The 9,407-nt window shown below is 35.5% G+C and overlaps 1 long non-coding RNA gene across 1 annotated transcript; it reads right to left on the bottom strand.

Moving 5' to 3' along the window:
• Window positions 1-1,422: 1,422 nt before the first annotated feature.
• On the bottom strand, window positions 1,423-9,161 carry LOC122486465. Its single transcript, XR_006298170.1, has 3 exons — window positions 9,003-9,161; window positions 4,764-4,844; window positions 1,423-1,991 (listed from the first exon to the last, which is right to left on the bottom strand). It is a non-coding gene; the product is annotated as an uncharacterized LOC122486465 (long non-coding RNA).
• Window positions 9,162-9,407: the final 246 nt, after the last annotated feature.

Genomic DNA, 9,407 nt, shown 5'->3' with positions numbered 1-9,407 from the left:
GGAAATCAGTTCAGCCATGGATTATCAAAACAACAGAAATATAAACCAGGTATCAATTTATAATATTTGCTGAAATAAATTGACTCTGATTCAAACTGTCAGCTCAGTTCTTTGACACTGAAAATAAAATACCAAATGTACTAATGTAGAAAACTCGAGCAATGAAAAACATGACCCTCTATTTTATAATGTTATTTTAACTATGAATCAAACTGATTGATAAATGAAGTTCAAATTGGCCCTTTTTGCATGAATTCAATCACGAGTCAAAAATAGTTTCAGAGTTTTCACACACCTTTTCTACTGGCACATACATTTTATCCTTTGAAGAAACCATTTCACAGTCATTCCTAATTTCACTAGCAAGTGCCGTAGCACTGGATTTCCCTTACTCTCTGGTCCTTTTTAAGAGTGTGATTCCTCTGACATGATCTGGATCTTGAGTCAGATAAGTACGTCTCTATTTGTTGTTTTCCCAAAAAAAGGTCTCATTTGCAAATTAAAAACGTATATAGCAAATGGACTGGAGGTGGTTCAGGTGTAATAAGTTAAAAAGAAAAAAAAAAGTAGGTTTTAAGAGTGTATGCAAGGTAGAGCGGTGTGCCAGGATAGGGCTGTGCACTTCAGTGACTGGCATCCAAAAGGACTCGTTCCCTGGAATGCTTCTGTTCTGTTGGCCTAAGCTGTGTTGAGACACTTTAAGCTGAAGTGTTCTGTGTGGGGTAGTGACCTGCAATCCCCAAGGTTCTAAGTTGTCCTGTGAATAGGAATACATTTCCTATTTCTTGTATCCCCCATTTCCCCACCCATATATCAGGGATTGGTTTGAAAGAATGAAGCAGAGACCTTACAAATGCCTGAAGACCAAAAATTCTGTCAAGGGGAAGAAGAAATGGAAAAGAGAAGAAAGAGACTAAATCCCCAAATCCCTGCACATGTAAAAGCTTTCTTACTTTTTTTTTCCCCACTTCTAAAGAAGATGAGTCAAATAAGAGCCCATTCAAAACCACATGAGTAAAAATGAAGTTGTGTGTTTTTCACATACTTCAGAACAGGCTAAGGGATGAAAATGAGGGCGAGTTCCCTATAGTCAAACATGCCCAGAAGTAGCAAACTTTGACTTAGCCATGAGCCAAATAAGCTGCTCCTGAATAATCGGGTCTTGGTTTAAATCTGTAGAGATGTCTTTTTCATGTATGTGAGGTGGACTTTTGATTTCATCTCTGGGACAAAGTTTGAAGTTAGTTTGTGACTCTGGCATAGAAAATGAAGGAAACCCTTGTAATGGACTGCTCATGTAGGCTTATTATAAGTGTGTGTTTAATTCCCTCATGTGAATTATATTTTGAATCATTACCACTCAAGAGTCACCAGGTTTCATCTACTTAAGCTCAAGATACTATGTGGAAAAGCATTCTAAAGTCAACTTGCCAAATATCACTTTAATCCTTGAGTACTTAAATACAAATATTAAGCCAGAAATTAGAGCTTTCTGGTCCTTTTCTTTTGCTTCTATCACATTAAATTAATAGACATGGTAACAGACCTACATTATATATCAAAAGAACAATGTTTTTAGATCCATAGCAGAGGAAAAGAGCCCAAATTTAGCTCTTGTATGCCTTTTTTTTGCAATGGAAAAAAAAATCCATGAGACAAAGGGGTAAGATCACCTCTTATGATGTAGAGTGGATCAGAGGTAGCAAAATGATGCTCAGTGAACACTGGAAACAAATGACACCAGGATGCTGAGTCCAATTCATTCCTTTCTTTTTCCCTGGACTTACAATATTGAACTGATAATTTTTCCATAAGTCTTCCCTCAAAATGGATAGTTCTCCATATATAATTCCATCCCAAATGCTCCATTACAAATGGATTATAAGCATTTAAACTTTTGTCAGAGTGATGAATCTTTCTGGGTGTGTCCTGGAGAAAACCAGGGAGCTTCAGAATTTACATTTATCCACTTGGTGTTTTGCAATAAGGTTCTGAAATGGAAATAACAATATATCAGGCCAATTCAGGAATGAAAATTTAAAAAATGCCAAATTCTAGCATGCACATTCATAGTGTAAACCTGAGTGACCAGACCAGGACTACATTCTTTTATAGCCCAATTGAGTTCCAATAATGAAATAAGGTTAAGCTATGGAAAAAAGAGGCTTTGTTATGGAAGGAGAATGGAAGGAAGTTTATCATTCTGTAGAATCTTGTCTCTAATATTTTTCTATATTTGACCATGTTGTAGACATATGAATTTGACCACTTGTTAAAAAGAGTACAAATTGGCTAATTGGCAAATGTAGCAGTAATATTGATAAGAGGATTTTATTGGGGTACCTGCATGGCTCAGTTGGTTAAGTGTCTGACTCTTGATTTTGGCTCAGGTCATGATCTCACAGTTTATGAGATCAAACCCCACTTCAGGCTCTGAGCTGACAGTGAGGAGCCTCCTTGGGATTCTCTCTCTCCATGTCTCTCTGCCCCTCCCCTGCTCACTTGCATGGGCACACACACTCTCTGTCTTTCCCTCTCTCTCTCAAAACAAATAAACATGAAAAAAAATTTAAATAAGAGAATATTATTTATTATGCAAATTATATTTTGCAAAATACACAGATAACTGCTAAGGTCATTGGCAGAACTCAGAAATTCCAACCCAAAGTATACATGGGAGGGTCTTTTGTGTGATTGTGCAGTGCTCTTAATTTAGTAGCCAGACCTCAGCAATAGAAATAAAATGCTTACTCTGCTACAGGAATATAGTAAAGCCAGCCACAGAGGCAGTCATCATGTTTTTTGAAAGGCAAAAATAACATATCAGCACTATTTTTATCTTTTTGGTGGAAGGGATTTTGCTTCTGATTAAAAAAAAAAAAGTAGCTCTTATCTTTCAGAAGAGAATTCCCTAAATAATTTGTTACAAAAACAAATATAAATATATAGCATTGTAATAGTGTAATACAGTCTTTTTAAATTTTATTTTATTAAAAAATTTCTTTATGTTTATTTTTAATAATGAGAGACAGAACGTGAGCAGGGGAAGGGCAGAGAGAGAGAGGGAGACACAGAATCTGAAGCAGGCTCCAAGCTCCAAGCTATCAGCACAGAACCTAATGTAGGGCTCAAACTCACAGAACATGAAATCATGACTTGAGCTGAAGTCAGATGCCTAACCGACTGAGCCACCCAGGCGCCCCAGGGGAAGAGATTCTTAAATGGTTTTATCTTTCCCCCTTCTTTGTTCCTTTGTGTCAGAAAGTAGGAGTGTCCCATTAAGTACATCACTCTTAGTTCTAGAAGTAATAACACTGTCTTTGTTCACTACTACTTGTTTACTACAGTAAGACGTCTGTGGGTAACAGTGCTAATCTTAACCACTGCCCAATACAAGAATGCCACCCTCTGTCTAGGCACATACCTTCTATCCAAGTATACATAAGGTCAAATGAAACAATAACCAACAAAAGATCAATAGAATAATGGTCCAAGCTAAATTCTATGGCAGAATCATTTTTTTGTAACTGTAAAAGTACAATTATTCTTTGTGGTTAAAATTATGCAGCCTTAAATAACTCTGAGTAAATGAATTATGTGCCATTAAGAGATTTCTTGAAAAGTTTTCATTAGCTGTAAAATAAAATAGCTTTAAGCTTTAGAATGTTCTACTCAGTTGGAGACTCTCATGTCTTTGTGATATTCTGGTGACAATTTCTATTCTAAGTGTCAAAAACAACTCTGCTATCTGGAACAAGTCGTATAGTATTCTCTCCTTTTAATATTCTAATCGTGAGGTGTGAAGTGAAATGGTTGCACAGTGTAATGGTGGTAAAGAAGTGGAGTGTCAATGAGACGGGGAAGGTGACAGACTCAGAATAGGTCCCTGAGGTGCTCTCCAAGTGCACTGGATAAAGATTCCCCTGGGAAAATTTTCTCATTAGTTCTCAGACACAGTTCAGTAATTCAATAGCACCAGGTTACCATTAGTCATAAGACCAAAATATGTTACTTTCCATGCTTTAGTTCCTTTATTTGTGTATGTCATTTTCAGACCGAAAATTATTGAGCCCTACTCTCATGCAAAGCTACTCAGTAAATTGTTTACATACTGAAGTGTGATACATGACAAGCAAATTCCTCATTTTTTAATTATTGTTGTATGATACAAATTCAAAGGGAAATTGATGTTTCAAATAATTCTAACGATACTTCCCCAAGTAACTCTCAATTTCTTTATGCCAGAATTACTAAACATGCACACGTGTGCACATACTCGCGTGCATATTCATTTTCATAAAAAAAGCAGGAAGGATTCAAAAATAATTGTTAAGGAAAAGATCACATTTTTAAAAAGCTTTCTCACCCGTATTTATCTGACTTGTAAAGTAAACTTTTCTCACTACTTTAAGGAAGTCTATTTTTAAAACCAATGTACCTTCTGGTGATGTGTTCTGTTTCAGAAATTACAGTGTTCTTTCTAAAATCAAGAAGTATTGAATGATGTACTACACATGTGAATATAAAATATTCATATTTTGTGCTATAATAGAGAGGAAACTCTTAAAGATCCTGGTTGTTAGTTAATTTGCTATGTAATTGCTGAGTAAAGATGTTAAAATGCATAGATTATAATTCTACATGCTTTATATTTCCTTGTCATAAATGATACGTACTTTTTTCTATGCTATGAAAGTTAACTGCACTCCCACTCCACAACTGAAAGCATAATGGGTTAGGGGGTTGTCTACCTCATTACTCACCAGGTCAGAAAGAAAGGAGTATCCACCCCCATCGGTTATTTAAATCCTCCTGGTTACATCAGGGAAGCAATAATGAAATCTCTGAAAATGAAAATTAGATACAACACCAACAGATTATTGTAGATTTTTGTATTTAAGAAGACAGTTCACAGAATTTTACTTTGCATATTTTGCAGTGATCATTCTTATGTTTATTATTTATTATTTTTTATTTTATTATTATTTTTTGATCATTCTTATCTTTAAAAGATAGCTAGGGTATGGTATTCCCAAAAAATTACTTAATTTGTAATATATTTTAGTGGAAGTATAATTTAAGTGCATCCACCTAAACATCATGACAGATTGGAGAGGAAGGTAATCTTTGGTAATGCAAACTATGTTTCTTACAAAGATAAAATGTGATAGGTAAGCTGCAAGAGGACGTTATCTATTAGAAATAGTGAAAGAATATACTTTTCCAAATGAATTGGTTAAAAACAATTCCTAATAGAAACATGCTCCTTTCAAAACAGTAATGATAAGGATTCCAAACAAACCATCACATACTTCTGTTTATGTGCTACCCATAGAGTTATTGTTGAATTATGAATTGTAAATATTTATAAGTGATTCATATTAAAGAAGTTGTCAGCTGCAGCTACAGTTCTTCACCTTCTGTCATCCCAACTATCAAGGGGGCTGACTCAATCGCTTTCTTGTCAGGCTACCTTTCTTCCCCAGAATACTCAATTCCCAAAACACAACAAAATATAAATGAATGGAAAGTGCTAATGACCCATGATTGCCAAGAGGTATTAAGTTTGTAAAGGTCCTTTGCTGACTAAATTTTAAATGAGCAAAATCGTTTCCCAAGGCAAATCTTTATATTTTTAGTAGATGTCCATTGAAAAGAAATACATATTATTGTCTTCTCTCTGCTTTCCTATGATAGGAGTCATAATCAGCTTTTAACGACTCAAGTATATGTAGCTTATTCCCTGTTTATTTACAAGATCTATGCTCATAAAAGCTAGACTAATAAAAATTATATTTTAGTTGAGGGGAAAATGGCTTGAAATTATAAGATTTGGAAACATGTAGTTTTTGGAAGTTAAAGGCATATTTTAAATCTTTAGGGTCAGGATGGTACCATTTTCAACAATTAAAAGTTTTATGTTTAGCAAATAATGTGGATCAGTTCCCAAATCTTGTAATTTCATGCTATTTCTCCTTTATACTGTCTTAAAAATGCTACTGATGACAAAACCGTTGTTTCTAATGACTTTGAAGTCTAAACTTTGATTTCTTTATCAATTTTGTCTTGGGTTGACGCTGTTGTGTTTCTCCTGACCTAGTGTTTTGTGATACATTTTCATGCCTGATTAGAATCTTTTCTAGGGAAGAGAGATGGATGGTCACTGAAATCATAGCCTCAGAGGTTCAAATGTTTGGATACAAGTGAAAAAAAGTTTCCATTGTGTTTGTTAATTCAATCACTAATTTAGGAAAATAAAGCTTTAGCTTAAATTTTATGTTGTGAAGAATTGCTTATATCTGTATATAATTTAGTATACACAAAAATTAAAAGCAATAGTGGAAACTTAGCAGAACAGTTAAGGAGTATTCTTTTTTGTTGTTGTTGTTTGTTTACTTATTTTGAGAGAGAGAGCTCTCAGGTATGCTAGTGCTGGGTTGGGGGGATAGGTGGTAGGGAGGGGCAGAGAGAGAGAGAGAGAGAGAGAGAGAGGGAGAGAGAGAGGGAGAGAGGATCTTAAGCCCTACAGGGGGAGCTAGATCTCAGGAACCCAGAGATCATAACCTGATCCAAAATCAAGAGTCAGATGCTTAATTGACTGAGCCATCAGCCGCCCCAGTTAATGAATACTTTTTGATCAAATCATTAGATCTTCCTGAAAGGAGGCTCTGTAAGTAGGAAATCATTGGTTTTCCCATATTTTCGGTGTAAGCTAATGGCAATGTGTTAATCTTTAAGTTTCTGTCTCATCTTTTAATTTCTATATGAAATAGCTCTTAAGAATCTTTCAGCAATTTCCTTTATTATTACACAGCACTGTGACTTACAAGCACTCACAGATACTCACATGTAAGCAGACTCTATACATGTACACACATAAAGTCAGGGCCAGCTCAACAGATGTGCTCCCGTGTGGGAATCATATCACTTTTTCTGAAACACTGAAGGCATGACTTTCAAGTAGTTTTAAATTTCAAATCAGGTTAGTCCATATTTAATCTAGACATGTTGGTTTAACACCAAGCCACACCAGACCTTTTAAAGTTCAGTGGCTGTGATATAAAATTCTTCACTGTGTTGCACCAATAAATTGAGAAGTGCAGTATAATTCTCCACTATCACTGGAACCATTGTGAAATGAAATAAAGACTTTGATATTGGCCCTCACTCAGGTGCTCACTCTTTCACAGTTGTATTCAAAGTGTGTGTTCACAAAAGTTAATAAAAACTCACGTAGATGATGCATAGTTGATGGAAGTAAGTGGTAAAAAAAAAAAAAGTTAACTCCACCATTTTCTTCCTATTGGTCACTTTACATGCCAGTGGGTTAAAAGATGCTGAATTCCTTTTCTCTGAGGACCACCTTTATAACTGAATTATTTAGTTTTTTATTTTTTTAAACTAAGCAGCCAAAAGAAAGAGCCTCTTGACACTTCCAGCAAGTATCTCAGTTCTTTTCATATTGTCAATAGCTCCACTGATAGCACTGTTCTTTTGACAGCTAAAAGCAGATGTGGGGGTTAAGTATGGGAGCAATTCAAATGTCCATAGTAAACTGCAGGGGGGCAGAGAGAGCTCAGAGAGCAGCAGCTTTAAAGTAATTGACTAATACAGTAAGGATATTAAAGTCATTTAGTGCCAAAAGGGAACACACTGATCCCTGACCCTCAGCCACTTTGGAGTAATCTAGTATTCAATCCAGCGTGTAATGACTGCCAGGCCTGTCAATCCTCCAGGCTCTCCAGTCAAATGCCTGTGGCTACTATTGGCTTATGGTAAAAGGACAGAAATGCAAGGAAATGCCTCTCAATCAGCCTATGATGTGATAATGTTATTGCTCCAATGTATTCTATATTGTCCCTGCATAGTTTAATCTGTTGAGACCCATGTCAAAAATTGCCCTTGTTCCCCAGAGGTCTTTACTCAACCTTTTAGTAATACAAGTGGATTTGAAAGGAAAGGGGGTAACTAACTTGATGAATTGTTTCCAGCTAATACATACATATATATATATATATACATATATATATGTGTGTGTATGTGTGTATACATACACACATACACACACACACACACACACAGTCAACTGTGGCTTAAAGACTATCCATGCAGGGTATAAATTAGAAATTTGCTACTAATTTGACTTGTAAACCTTTCTTTTTCTTTTAGTCCAGCAGGCAAACTATTTTACAATAAAAAGTGTTGGAAAAAAAGAAGTATTGACACAGAAATTTATTTACACGGTGGCTGATTCACATTCAGTGCGTGTGCCAAAAGGAGTTTTAACAGGGGAAGATGTCAGAAAAAAAGGTTTACTTGTTTCTGCTACTTCAAGACATAAGAGTTGGCAAACTTCTGGGAACCTTCCATTTTAAATGAGGTGTTTTGCATTTGGAAAATATAATTATTGCTACAGGCTGCAAATGAAAAAAAAAACCACCTAAGAGAGTACAGGAAATTGCCTTTTTTTGTTATTTTGATTTTGCTAATTAAAGCACTAGAAATTGACCCAAAGTTGAAGAATCAAATTGGAATAATAATTATTCAAATCTTATTTTATTATCTTACAAAGATTCTTTGTATTTCTTAGTCATTCCTCCCATTTACTTTTTAGAAACCTACTATATAGAGTCTTAGGAAAGAGGCAGCTCCAGTGATGATAATGCACTATTATTTTTAGAGGACATTAAGGTTACATAGGGAGGCATTTTGCCTATTTCTGTTATGTAGGACTTTGCCCAGCTCCCACAGGGAAGGCGCTATACAAAACGAGAAACAAAGAGGAACATCTGTTTGTTCATAAGTTTGAAATAACTTTGGTGTCGAAAACAAATGGCTGTCCCCCTCTACCAACCTGTCCTCTGGCCACTCAGCACTCTAAAATGATTAATCAATGTATGATTGTATTCTAAAAACCATTCTGCACATGTTACTTTTCCCACTTGAAGTATTTGGAATTTGTATACAATCTTGCCAAAATATAAGAGACAGGAAAATCTTACTTTTGTGTTCACTGAATTCCCAGACCTTAAGGGCAGAATGAATGCAGGAGGAATCCCATCAGGATGTCTCGGGCAATTTTTCATTAGTATCCATGACAAGCTGTTTCACCACAGGCTATTGTTTTCATGGAAAGTTCAAATACAGTAGGATGGGATATGGTGTGCTATTAACACATAATGGTATGATTATTACCTATCTTATATATATATGACCTTTGTCACCTAGAACATTGATACTCTTCATTATGATGTACCATTGTAGAATAAGAGGAATGGTTGGGTAGCTTTAGAGTTCTTTCTGTAGTTGTCTAATTATCTGTTTAAAGTTTTCAAAGCTTTCCTAAGAGGTGAACTAGAAGGCAAAACCAAATAGGTCAGAGAATCATAGGGCTTTAAAGGGCCTTG

Source organism: Prionailurus bengalensis, chromosome A2 (genome assembly GCF_016509475.1).
Source record: "Prionailurus bengalensis isolate Pbe53 chromosome A2, Fcat_Pben_1.1_paternal_pri, whole genome shotgun sequence".
NCBI lineage: Eukaryota > Metazoa > Chordata > Mammalia > Carnivora > Felidae > Prionailurus > Prionailurus bengalensis.
Note: the sequence above shows the minus strand (reverse complement) of the source record. Positions and strands in the feature narration are given on the sequence as shown.